The following is a 14,792-nucleotide window of genomic DNA, read 5'->3' on the forward strand; positions in this document are numbered from 1 at the left end:
ATAAACTCAAAATGGATTTAAGATCTAAATTTAACACCAGAAACTATTAAAACTCTTGGGGGAAAACAGAGGCATAATACCCTCTGACATAAATCACAGCAAGACCCACCTTGCAGAGTAATGGAAATAAAAGCAAAAATACAAATGGGATCTAGATCAACTTTAAAGCTTTTGCACAATGAAGGAAACTATAAGCGATGTGGAAATGCAGCCTTCAGAATGGAAGACAGTAACAGCAAATGAAATGACTGACAAAGAATTAAGCTCCAAAATATACAAGTAGTTCATGCAGCTCAATACCAGAAAAATGAACAACCCAATCAAAAAGTGGGTCAAAGAACTAAATAGACATTTTTCCAAAGAAGGTATACAGAGGGCTAATAAAACACATGAAAACATATGTAGTTTTCTCATATCACAGCATCACTCATTATTAGAGAAATGCAAATTAAAAATACAATGAGGTATCGTCTCTGCCGGTCAGAATGGCCACCATAAAAAGTCGACAAACAACAATAGCTGGAGAGGATGTGGAGAAAAGGAAACCCTCTTACACTATTGGTGGGAATGCAAGCTGGTACAGCCACTATGGAGAACAGTGTGGAAATTCCTTAAAAATCTGGGAATAGAACCACTCCATTATTCTTGACTTGAGAATTCTTTGGACAGAGAAGCCTGACAGCCTATAGTCCATGGGTCTCAAAGAGTCAGACACAACTGAACGAATGAGCACACACTATTATATTTCAACTGTTTTTGAAAAACATTCATTATCAGAAAAAATAAAATAATTCATTTTAAAATTTATGCAATCAGAATATTATTTCCGTTTTATAAAAGATCAAGTTATCAAATAGCATCCATACTTGTATTTTAATTCTCAAGCTTAGACTTGCAATTATACGCATTTGGAATGTGACAGTCTTCTGCTTTTATGCCCCATAAAGCTTGTACAGCACAGTTACGTTCACCAGGTAAATAGTCTTTTATCCTGTCATGGAAAAATGCATAATTCTGTTATAGTCTATGAAGATGATTCATGAAACAATAGCATTTTCCATGTAACTGTAATAGAAGATAGTTTGAAAATGGATAATGAAGTCTTTAATAAAATTTCAATAAGAGCTTGTTACTAGGAAATTGGGCTACATAGTAGCCTGTTTTTCAACACTGGTATCAACATTTTATTAACTTTTGATATCTTCCTTCAGGTTTCTATAATTCGACTAAAACAAATGTATTTGTATTATTTTTAAAATATTACTCTTTTGATTTTTTCCTCCTCTAGGTAGCTTTCTTTTTACAAACTTACTGTAGTTTGCAAGTTGAACCATTGAGCCACATCCACGGATGACTGCGGTCTTCACGAGAGACGGGAATCCATGATATAATTGACAGGGACATCAGAAATTTCTAGCCCAAAATAAAGAATTTTCACTTAAATAGTCATTAGGAAATGTTTTTGTTAATTTTTGAAGTGCAATTCACAGGATGTGTTCTTTCATAAGATCTTTCATTCTTTGAACAAATTGAGCATGTTAGATTCTAATCTAACACTAAAAAACATAAGAGTTGAAAGTTCGAAGTTCTAATAGTGCCATAAATATTAACCAATCTCTGTACTTTTGATTCAAGATTAACTCAACATTTATATTTATCAGTTTCACTGTGTTCTAATGTTAAGGAGGAAAATTCCTTTTTTGTCCGACAGCCATTTAATAAAGGGAATATTTACAAAGACATGTGTTAGTTATAGAGATCCCACAAAAGAATACACCTTGCATAACAACTTGGGGATACAGCTGTGAACTACATCTAACATTAAGCGTAAGGGACAAGAAAGTGGAGAAATTTAATATGTGCAATGAGGAAAATTCTGATTCATATAATTTTATTTTTCCTCATGTCAAAACTCACATAGCAATGCTCAAATAAGTTTTTAGATTCCATGACACTCATTTTTTTGGATATTGGAACAGTATCAATGGATTTCTCTACTATTATATGTTTCTTAGAAATTCAGTTTTAGAGGGAAATTAAGGAAATGAAATTGAGAAAATAAGTGACATGAGAGCCGAAGATTTGGTTATCTGAACCTGACACCATTCTTTGACTAGATAAACCCCAAAGCCATCTGTTTTGGTATTGGTGGAATCCAGTGGACCAGACAGGGGTCAGAGACTCATTTCTCTTTGCTCCTCCCTGCTAAGTTCAACTGTAAACATGGGAACTAATGAAAGACACACGAACGGAGAACTCTGAAAGGTGGAAAGAGAAGGGTGATGTGGCTTGAGACTTCCCAGCAGCCCCACTCCTCTGTTATCATTAATCAAGTCTCCGTGATGAGAGAACAAGGTGGGAGGTGAGGGAATGATTAGTAGGGGCATCTTATATCTCCCCACCAACCAGGTGAAAGTGACCTGGGCCTCTTACTTCCCAAACCCACAATGCCTAACCTGACTGTTGGGGGAGGCACAGGTAAGCCTTTCCTCCTATGTGTTGAGGGAATCGTGTCGGCAACACCAGGTGAGCCTTACAAGGTGGTCCATCAGGACACTTAGGAACAAGGAGCAGGCAGAGAAATCCCCTCTGTTTCCTCCACTGAGAGACACTAGGGCTGGGGGATAGGGGTGGGCGTGGGACCAGCAAAGGGGATGTCTTGACTAAAGCTACTGAGGCTAGGAAGCCTCTTTATCCCTGAGGCTGTAAGACTCCATCTCCACACAGAGGCATTGAAAGAATGGATCTTAAATGTTGAATTCACACAATGAGCTGTGGAAATTTAAAGACTTCACATAAATGCAAAAATTTGGAGGAACTGCAAAGTATCATATGGCAGTGATGAGACAGGGACAACCTGTCTGATTCCATGTCCTGGAGTAGGAAATGGCAAGACACTTCAGTATTCTTGGCTGGAAAATTCCGAGGACACAGGAGCCTGACAGGCTGAAGTTAATGAGGTTGCAAAGAGTCAGACATGATTGAACGACTAAGCATGAACACGTGATTCCATGTATATGATTCAACATCAATCAAAGAGATTCTATAATATCAAAAGTCAGGACAGTGAGTAAATAAGGATGTGGAGAAGTGATAAGATATTACAGAGGGGTGGGTCTGATGGGAAGTTGAAACTTCTATTCCATGATCTGATGTGCAATTACATGATGACTGCAGCCATGAAATTAAAAGACGTTTACTCCTTGGAAGGAAAGTTATGACCAACCTAGATAGCATATTCAAAAGCAGAGACATTATTTTGCCAACAAAGATGAGTCTAGTAAAGGCTATGGTTTTTCCAGTGGTTATGTGTGGATGTGAAAGTTAGACTATGAAGAAAGTTGAGCACCAAAAAATTGATGCTTTTGAACTGTGGTGTTGGAAAAGACTCTTGAGAGTCCCTTGGACTGCAAGGAGATCCAACCAGTCCATCCTAAAGGAGATCAGTCCTGGGTGTTCATTTGAAGGGCTGATGTTGAAGCTGAAACTCCAATACTTTGGCCACCACATGCGAAGAGTTCACTCATTGGAAAAAACCCTGATGCTGAGAGGGATTGGGGCAGGAGGAGAAGGGGGGGACAGAGGATGAGATGGCTGGTTGGCATCACCGCCTCTATGGACATGAGCTGAGTAAACTCAGGGAGTTGGTGATGGACAGGGAGGCCTGGTGTGCTGTGATTCATGGGGTCGCAAAGAGTCAGACACGACTGAGCAGCTGAACTGAACTGAACTGATAGGCAAAATCATATGTTTACTTTCCTTGATGTATGGTAAAATTAGATAGCACACCTTTATTTTAGAATTTAATAGCATTTGTAGAAGCATGGTTTTCTATGAAAAGCAAGGATCAGAAATTACCACACATGCATTAATGGTATAAAAACGTAAAGAAAGTTTAATGGAATACTAGCAGACCTTAAAATAAACAAGCTACAAATATGTACTGTGAGGCAAGCAGAAGTAACGCCATGGCAGGCAGCTTAGATTAGGAGTAGGCCTTCCTACTTCTGGGTGGTAAGATTATCAGGCCACATGGATACAACCAATTAGCTTTCGCTTAACACTGACCACTGTTTGCCAATTAGGAAATTAGGAACAGGGCGGAAACCTCAGGGAAAGCCCCGCGCGCACGTGAAAGTTTTGACCAATGAAGTTGCATTGCAAACTTGTAACCAATCCGCTTAAACCAACTACCAACGGTGTGTGCTCACCCTATAAATTTGTGTAACAGCTTGGGCTCGAGGCTCTCTGACCCTGCACCACTGCATTGGTTGCGGCAGAGGCCCTGGCTCGAGTCAGTAATAAACTTCCCTTTTTGCGAGTTGCATTGTCTTGGAAGCCTCTATTCCCGCTTGGGGATTCGGATATCGGGCAAAACAGTACGAAAGCAGAAGTGAATCCCGACAAATATAATGTTGACTGAATCAAGCCTTTAGCAAAGTGTTGGAAACATTTGATATCTTACCATTTCCTCTTCATTATCTATATAAAGCAGAGTAGAATTCTTAGTAGCACAGGATCTCACACTCTCATTCCATGATTTTTTTTCCAAACTAGTATAATAGCAGTTGTTGGAATATGTAAGCCAGTCTCTTGGACAATGACCACAATGACATTCTGAAGAAAGATTATGGATTACTATTAAAAAACAATTTGAATTTGAAAAATAAAAAATTAGCTTACATATATGCATAGATATAAACATATGTATGTATATACATACATAAATAAAATAACATATCTATGCATCCTCAAGGCTAGTACATATAAAACAAATCTCATTCATACATTCATGCAGAGGGTCTGTCTCTAATATATGTCCCCATATAAAGCAAACACACAGAAATACCTACTCTTTACATGTCCTGAAAATCAAGAAATGAAATTTCTATTTTAGAATAGCAAAATTATTTTTCTCTTATCATATTATAGCAGGAAGAAATTACAGCCAATTGCCAACAATGGATATGGTGATCATATTGTTGCATAGGGAGAAAGACTCTCCTATAATCATTATTTAGGAATATTGCCTGATTTTATCATTTATGTTCTACCCCCAAATGTATCTTCACTAGCCAAAGACAGAGACAAAATGCAAACTATTTTTATTATAGAAGTTTGAAATCCTTATGTACCTTTCTGGAGCTTTGTTACCGGAGAGGACTTATTCTGTTCTGATATTTGGGGACCTAGAAAAAAATGGAAGTAATCTTTTAAAATGTTAACATTGATCTAAATAAATCATAATAATTTTTGTTTTTAGTTTAAACATGGTGTTTTTAGGATTTAGGATGATCTGGAAAAAATTGCTTTAAGAATAATTAATGAGGTAATGAAGACTGGTGTATATTTCAAAAACCCTAGAGAAGAGACTCCACCACCTCTTACAATACTTGGTTTAAGCAATCTCAAGAATTAATTTGTTTTTCTCAATAAAGTGCTTCAGTTTCCTGAAGTATATCTTTGAGATATGAAATCAAAAAATATCTATGTATATATTTAATTTTACCTACAATCATTCTGTAATTTATACTTTGCACAATCTCAGAATAGCCCTTCAATACTTAGGCTAAATGCACACATTAAGAGTTCTATTCCATAGCAATATGAAATTTTAGAGGTACTGACGATCATTAAAATGAAAGGTTCAATCATAATCTTTCAAAACTTGACTTACATGGTATAAAAGTTGTCATTCTCACTATAGTATACATTAAGACAAAACAGATGATTCCCATGATCACAGCAATGAGCTTCGCTCGAGCTGATGGTGAATCTACAGGGAGAGAAAAGGAAACACTGAGAAAGGAGCGATGGAGACAGTTATTTTAGAAGAACAAAAGATCCCACATCCATGAGAATTCAAAGATATCAACTTGGACCCCAAAACAATATTGCAATCCTCCTCCCAGAATATACCATTCCTTTTTCAGCAAATATAAGGCTTCACAATGTCTGGATCAAAGACTCCAAATTACAGCAATGCCTGGGTAGGTAGCCCTGGAGGAGGGCATGGCAACCTTCTCCAGTATCCATGCCTGGAGAATCCGCACAGACAGAGGAGCCTGGCGGGCTACAGTCCACGGGGCTGCAAAGAGTCGGACACAACTGAGCGACTAAGCACAGCACATGTGTCATTTTAGAATGCTGTGTTTCAAACTCCAGCTTCAAGCCTCACTAATAAAATCATGTAAGCGGGTAAATGCTTACACTTGCAGTGGTAGTTCCTGTCATTCCATTGACATAACGAAAGGCATTTTGAAGGCATTTCAATTCCACGTAGGCTTTCTCCTGATCAGCTGCTAAAATTGATCTTTTCACCATCTCACCTCTCATTTGCTGTCTCCTGCCGTCCTTAACCAGACTCGGTTCTGAGTAGTTTTCCTCTTGGTTCTTCATCTCTGTGGCTGTTTAATGTCAAAGATGGTGCTCTATGGAAACTTTACATAAGTAGTTAATAAATGGTGTATAAAATCACAAGAAGCCTTGAAGGGCTAAACTAGGTGATGTGTGAGGTCAGTTAAGAGCACTCATTTAGCAGCTGAGCAAATCCAAGTTTGGTTCTCATTTCAGTAGACCTTTAGACAACTGTTTCAGGATAGAGTAAGTAGTTTTAAAAATAGTATTTGGTGTTTAATAACCAAGAGTGGTGGTAAAGGGCAGGAGGTGAGAGGGAGATTCAAGAAGGAGGGGACATAGGTACACCTATGGTTAATTCATGCTTATGTATGACAGAAATCAAACCAATATTGTAAACCAATCATCAATCAGTTAAAGACAAATAAATATTTTAAAAGAATATTCTCTGACATAATGTTACTTCTTTATTGGAACAATGAAAATTGGTAGATTACTGGAAAAGTTCATGAATAGTAATATCCTGATCAATGGAAAGTCAAATTTCACAGAATCACTTTAAAATTGTTATAATAACTTTGTTCAAATTAAATGTCCATATTGTGAAAAAGTGCACCAATTATATCGGTAAGTTTAAAATCCAATAAAAGTTAAAGACAGCTTTCTAAAGATGAGGGAATAAGAATATTGGCACATATCGTACACTCCACTAAATTATGTTTATTGGGACATTCATTTATGTAAAGGGAATGAGATGCTATCAATTAATTCTTCAATTTTGAGTGATTGTGGAGCTCTAAGAAATCATTAAAAAATCAAATAAATATTTTACATGTAAAAATGATATATGACATATTAAATTCTCCAAAACTTTTTAACATATAAAGACAAAACAATGTTAAAATGTCCTTAGATAAACATTTATTTTACATTAGTAATTGACAATTGACAATGGCTAAGATATGAAATCATACAATGATAAGAAAAAGCATACATCATTTATGGAAGAACAATGTTGGTACAAACTTCCAGAAGATCCTGAGGCTAAGTCACTGAGGGTAACATTAGTTGTGTCAGCAATTACAATATGTCAATAATGTGCCTTAATAATTCAGTCAATGGATTCTGTAGTCAGTGCAATCTACAATTAATTCTGGCTTTGAAATTTACAATGTATAATCTTCAGAAATTATTTAGTATTTAGCAAATGAGTTTACTAATCTAAAGTGAGAATCTAAATGTGTATGATATAAAGCATGTAAAACACCTAATATTAAATTTGACTTTAATTTTATTTCTTATTTTAATACAATTGCCATGGTATTATTCATATCAGGCAATATAATTTATAAGACAGAAATCTCTGTTAGTGTGATTTATCTTTTTTCAATATTATGATCGAGGTTTTATAAAGCATTTGAGTGTATATAATTGAATTAATCCATCATTTTACTGTACGTACCATATTCTGATTTTTTTTAACTAGATCTGTGAAGAATTCTATTAGCCATTAACAGTTCTATGAATCCATTTTAAGAATCTATTTTTAAGGGCTGAGTTAAATACTTAATAATATATATAATTATATGTCTATTGATGACAAAATACAATGTGAACTGTTCCTTGTCCTGATGCTCATGATACTTCACTTTAAATTGCATTGATTAACAAACATATATGTATTCCCCTGAATAATGTCTGCAAGCAAGAATTTGAACATTTTAAGAAATCTTCCAAATACTTCATATTTCATTCTTACTTTTCCCCAAAATTAAAATGCCAAAATATCAAATACAGATGTCAATATCTTTTTAATTTCTTTGCTTAGCAATTGTCCTTAAGTCAAACCACACTGGCATTTGTAATCTCCTGATAAATGAGATGAGGAATTAGGAAGGAGAAGGAAACACATACCTTCTACAGACCAGAGTCCTGCATCTTCTCATGAGTGGCCAGGTTACTGTGATAATCAAACAATGTCTGTGGTCTTCACAGACTGCCCTGTAAAGGCCTAGAGTGAAGCAATGTGGCGAAAGTACATTTCTCATCACCGTGTCACTGAAACAGGAAATTCTTACACTTAGGTATTTTGAAGACAGTTTATTTCATCACACAGCTCCAGAATATAGGAGCCTTTGGATATGTAGTGTATCAGTTAGTCTGTCCTTTAGCAAGTACCTCTGAGAATTAATTTCACTTTTTAAAAGATATCGGGGGGCAAAGGACATGACCACCATGCTGTTAACTAGCTTTCATTTCATTCATCAATGCTGAACATTTAAGCCTTGTCAAGAGTAACTTCAAAGTTTAAGTTTCACTTTTAGGTAAGTTTGCTAAATCTAGGCATTATTTATTTGTTTTCCTTATACTCCCACTGTGTCATTTCTATTACAATGGAGAAAACCATAATTCCATTAACATTTCATATTTAAGGCTGCTGCTACTGCTGCTGCTGCTAAATCGCTTCAGTTGTGTCTGACTCTGTGCGACCCCTTAGACGGCAGCCCACCAGGCTCTGCTGTCCCTGGGATTCTCCAGGCAAGAACACTGGAGTGGGTTGCCATTTCCTTCTCCAATTAACGAAAGTGAAAAGTGAAAGTGAAGTCGCTCAGTCGTGTCCGACTCTTAGTGACCCCATGAACTGCAGCGTACCAGGCTCCTCCGTCCATGGGATTTTCCAGGCAAGAGTACTGGAGTGGGGTGCCATTGCCTTCTCTGATTTAAGGATACTTGTCCCTAATTCAGAAGCATTTACTACATTTTATTTTTTTTCTTTCTTTTTTTTTAACTTATTTTTTATTAGTTGGAGGCTAATTACTTTACAATATTGTAGTGGTTTTTGTCATACATTGACATGAATCAGCCATGGATTTACATGTGTTCCCCATCCTGAGCCCCCCTCCGGGCTCCCTCCCCATTCCATCCCTCTGGGTCTTCCCAGTGCACCAGCCCTGAGCACTTGTCCCATGCATCCAACCTGGGCTGGTGATCTGTTTCACCCTTGATAGTATACTTGTTTCAGTGCTATTCTCTCAGAACATCCCACCCTCGCCTTCTCCCACAGAGTCCCAAAGTCTGTCTGTACATCTGTGTCTCTTTTTCTGTTTTGCATATAGGGTTATCGTTACCATCTTTTAAAATTCCATATATATGCGTTAGTATACTGTATTGGTGTTTATCTTTCTGGCTTACTTCACTGTGTATGATGGGCTCCAGTTTCATCCATCTCATTAGAACTGATTCAAATGAATTCTTTTTAATGGCTGAGTAATATTCCATTGTGTATATTTACCATAGCTTTCTTATCCATTTGTCTACTGATGGGCATCTAGGTTGCTTCTATGTCCTGGCTATTATAAACAGTGCTGCGATGAACATTGGGGTGCACGTGTCTCTTTCAGATCTGGTTTCCTCAGTGTGTATGCCCAGGAGTGGTATTGCTGGGTCATATGGCAGTTCTATTTCCAGGTTTTTAAGGAATCTCCACACTGTTCTCCATAGTGGCTGTACTAGTTTGCATTCCCACCAACGGTGTAAGAGGGTTCCCTTTTCTCCACACCCTCTCCAGCATTTATTGCTTGTAGACTTTTGGATAGCAGCCATCCTGACTGGCATGTAATGGTACCTCATTGTGGTTTTGATTTGCATTTCTCTGGTAATGAGTGATATTGAGCATCTTTTCCTGTGTTTGTTAGCCATCTATATGTCTTCTTCAGAGAAATGTCTGTTTAATTCTTTGGCCCATTTTTTGATTGGGTCATTTATTTTTCTGGGATTGAGCTGCAGGAGTTGCTTGTATATTTTTGAGATTAATCCTTTGTCTGTTGTTTCATTTGCTATTATTTTCCCCCATTCTGAAGGCTGTCTTTTCACCTTGCCTATAGTTTCCTTTGCTGTGCAAAAGCTTTTAAGTTTCATTAGGTCCAATTTGTTTATTTTTGCTTTTATTTCCAACATTCTGGGAGGTGGTTCATAAAGGAACCTGCTGTGATTTATGTTGGATAGTGTTTTGCCTATGTTCTCCTCAGGAGTTTTATAGCTTCTGGTCTTACATTTAGATCTTTAATCCATTTTGAGTTTATTTTTGTGTATGATGTTAGAGAGTGTTCTAGTTTCATTCTTTTACAAGTGGTTGACCAGATTTCCAAGCACCACTTGTTAAAGAGGTTGCCTTTTTTCCATTGTATATCCTTACCTCCTTTGTCGAATATAAGGTGTCCATAGATTCGCGGATTTGTCTCTGGGCTTTCTATTCTGTTCCATTGATCTATATTTCTGTCTTTGTGCCAGTACCATACTGTCTTGATGACTGTGGCTTTGTAGTAGAGCCTGAAGTCAGGCAGGTTGATTCCTCCAGTTCCATTCTTCTTTCTCAAGATTGCTTTGGCTATTCGAGGCTTTTGTATTTCCATACAAATTGTGAAATTATTTGTTCTAGTTCTGTGAAAAATACCATTGGTAGCTTGATAGGGATTGCATTGAATCTATAGATTGCTTTGTGTAGTATAGTCATTTTCACAATATTGATTTTTCCAATTCATGAACACAGTATATTTCTCCATCTGTTTCTGTCCTCTTTGATTTCTTTCATCAGTGTTTTATGGTTTTCTATATATAGGTATTTCATTTTTTTAGGTAGATATACTCCTAAGTATTTTATTCTTTTTGTTGCAATGGTGAATGGTATTGTTTCCTTAAATTCTCTTTCTGTTTTCTCATTGTTAGTGTATAGGAATGCAAGGGATTTCTGTGTGTTAATTTTATATCCTGCAACATTGATTAGCTCTAGTAATTTTCTGGTAGAGTCTTTAGGGTTTTCTATGTAGAGCATCATGTTGTCTGCAAGCAGTGAGAGTTTTACTTATTCTTTTCCTCTCTGGATTCCTTTTATTTATTTTTCTTCTCTGATTGCTGTAGCCAACACTTCCAAACTATGTTTAATGGTAGTGGTGAGAGTGGTCACCCTTGTCTTGTTCCTGACTTTAAGGGAAATGCTTTAAAATTTTCACCATTGAGGTAAATGTTTGCTGTGGGTTTGTCATATATAGCTTTTATTATGTTGAAGTATGTTCGTTCTATGCCTGCTTTCTGGAGAGTTTTTATCATAAATGGATGTTGAATTTTGTCAAAGGCTTTTTCTGCATCTATTGAGATAATCATATGATTTTTATCTTTCAATTTGTTAATGTGGTGTATTACATTGATTGATTTGTAGATATTAAAGAATCCTTGCATTCCCGGTAAATTCCACTTGTTTATGATATATGATCTTTTTTATATGTTGTTGGATTCTGTTTGCTAGAATTTTGTTAAGAATTTTTGCATCTATGTTCATCAGTGATATTGGCCTGTAGTCTTTTTTTTTTTTTTTTTTGTGGCATCTTTGTCTGGTTTTAGAATTAGGGTGTTGGTGGCTTCATAGAATGGGTTTGGAAGTTTGCCTTCTTTCTGCAACTTTCTGGAAGAGTTTGAGCAAGATAGGTGTTAGCTCTTCTCTAAATTTTTGGTAGAATTCAGCTGTGAAACCATCTGGTACTGGGCTTTTGTTTGCTGGAAGATTTCTGATTACAGTTTCGATTTCCTTGCTTGCGATGGGTCTGTTAAGATCTTCTATTTCTTCCTGGTTCAGTTTTGGAAAGTTATACTTTTCTAAGAATTTGTCCATTTCTTCCAAGTTGTTCATTTTATTGGCAGATAGCTGCTGGTAGTAGTCTCTTATGATCCTTTGTATTTCAGAGTTGTCTGTTGTGATCTCTCCATTTTCATTTCTAATTTTGTTAATTTGGTTCTTCCTTGGTTTCTTGATGAGTCTGATTAATGGCTTGTCAATTTTATTTACCTTTGCAAAAAACCAGCTTTTAGCTTTGTTGATTTTTCCTCTGGTCTCTTTTGTTTCTTTTGCATTTATTTCTGCACTAATTTTTAAGGTTTCTTTCCTTCCACTAACCCTGGGATTTTTCACTTCTTCCTTCTCTAGTTGCTTTAGGTGTAGAGTTAGGTTATTTATTTGACTTTCTTTTTGTTTCTTGAGGTAAGCCTGTAACGCTATGAACCTTCCCCTTAGCACTGCTTTTACAGTGTCCCATGGGTTTTGGGTTGTTGTGTTTTCATTTTCATTCATTTCTATACATATTTTGATTTCTTTTTTGATTTCTTCTATGATTTGTTGGTTATTCAGAAGCGTGTTATTTAGCCTCCATATGTTTGAATTTTTAACAATTTTTTTTCCTGTAATTGAGATCTAATCTTACTGCACTGTGGTCAGAAACGTTGACTGGAATGATTTCATTTTTTCTGAATTTTCCAGGACCAGATTTATGGCCCAGGATGTGATCTATTCTGGAGAAGGTTCCGTGTGCACTTGAGAAAAAGGTGAAGTTGATTGTTTTGGGGTGAAATATCCTATAGATATCAATTAGGTCTAGCTGGACAATTGCATCATGTAAAGTTTGTGTTTCCTTGTTAATTTTCTGTTTAGTTAATCTATCCATAGGTGTGAGTGGGGTATTAGAAATGTCTCCCACTATTATTGTGTTATTGTTAATTTCCCCTTTCACTTTTGTTAGCATTTGCCTTACATATTGCGGTGCTTCTATGTTGGGTGCATATATATTTATAATTGTTATAGCTTCTTCTTAGATTGATCCTTTGATCATTCTGTAGTGTCCTTATTTGTCTGTTTTCACAGCCTTTATTTTAAAGTCTATTTTATCTGATATGAGTATTGAGACTCCTGCTTTCTTTTGGTCTCCGTTTGCGTGAAATATTTTTTTTCCAGCCCTTCACTTTCAGTCTGTATGTGTCCCTTGTTTTGAGGTGGGTCTCTTGTAGACAACATATATAGGGGTCTTGCTTTTGTATCCATTCAGCCAGTCTTTGTCTTTTGGTTGGTCATTCAACCCATTTACATTTAAGGTAATTATTGATAAGAATGGTCCCATTGTCATTTGCTTTGTTGTTTTGGGTTCACGTTCATACAACCTTTCTGTGTTTCCTGTTTAGAGAAGATCCTTTAGCATTTGTTGAGGAGCTGGTTTGGTGGTGCTGAATTCTCTCAACTTTTGCTTGTCTGTAAAGCTTTTGAATTCTCCTTTATATCTGAATGAGATCCTTGCTGGGTACAGTAATCTGGGTTGTAAGTTATTCTCTTTCATTACTTTAAGTACGTCCTGCCATTCCCTTCTGGCCTGAAGAGTTTCTATTGAAGCAGCTGTTATCCTTATGGGAATCCCCTTGTGTGTTATTTGTTGTTTCTCCCTTGCTGCTTTTAATATTTGTTCTTTGTGTTTGATCTTTGTTAATTTGATTAATATGTTTCTTGGGGTGTTTCACATTGGGTTTATCCTGTTTGGGACTCTCTGGGTTTCTTGGACTTGTGTCAGTATTTCCTTCCCCATTTTGGGGAAGTTTTCAGCTTTTATCTCCTCGAGTATTTTCTCATGGCCTTTCTTTTTGTCTTCTTCTTCTGGGACTCCTATGATTCAAATGTTGGGGCGTTTCACATTGTCCCAGAGGTTCCTGAGGTTGTCTTCATTTCTTTCAATTCTTTTTCTCTTTTTTCCTCTCTGCTTCATTTATTTCCACCATTTTATCTTCTACTTCACTTATCCTATCTTCTGCCTCCGTTACTCTACTGTTGGTTCCCTCCAGAGTGTTTTTTATCTCATTTATTGCATTATTCATTTTTAATTGACACTTTTTAATTTCTTCTAGGTCCTTGTTAAACATTTCTTGCATCTTCTCAATCCTTGTCTCCAGGTTATTTATCTGTAACTCCATTTTGTTTTCAAAATTTGGTATAATTTTTGCTATCATTATTCTATATTCTTTTTCAGGTAGATTCCCTATCTCGTCCTCTTTTGTTTGGCTTGGTGGGCATTTTCATGTTCCTTTACCTGCTGGGTATTTCTCTGCCTTTTCATCTTATTTAGATTGCTGTGTTTGGGGTGGCCTTTCTGTATTCTGGTAGTCTGAGGTTCCTTTTTATTGTGGAGGTTTCTCCCAGTGGGTGGGGCTGGATGAGGTTTGGCTTGTCGAGGTTTGCTGGTTAGGGAAGCTTGTGTCAGTGTTCTGGTGGGTGGAGCTGAATTTCTTCTCTCTGGAGTGCAATGGAGTGTCCAGTAGTGAATTTTGAGATGGGTCTATGGGTTTAGTGTGACTCTGGGCAGCCTGTATATTGACGCTCAGGGCTATGTTCCTGCGTTGCTGGAGAATTTGCATGGTATGTCTTGCTCTGGAACTTATTGGCTCTTGGGTGGTGGTTGGTTTCAGTGTAGGTATGGAGGCTTTTGGATGGTCTCTTATTAATTAATGTTCCCTATAGTCAGGAGTTCTCTGATGTTCTAGGTTTTGGGCTTAAGCCTCTTGCCTCTGGATTTCAGTCTTATTCTTCCAATAACCTCAAGACTTCTCCATCCATACAGCACTGATAATAA

The 14,792-nt window shown here is 36.7% G+C and overlaps 1 pseudogene; it reads right to left on the reverse strand.

The window, feature by feature from the left end:
* Positions 1-873: 873 nt before the first annotated feature.
* On the reverse strand, positions 874-8,354 carry LOC136172161 (NKG2-A/NKG2-B type II integral membrane protein-like; annotated as a pseudogene).
* Between the last annotated feature and the right edge of the window lie 6,438 nt (positions 8,355-14,792).

Source organism: Muntiacus reevesi, chromosome 1 (assembly GCF_963930625.1).
Source record: "Muntiacus reevesi chromosome 1, mMunRee1.1, whole genome shotgun sequence".
NCBI lineage: Eukaryota > Metazoa > Chordata > Mammalia > Artiodactyla > Cervidae > Muntiacus > Muntiacus reevesi.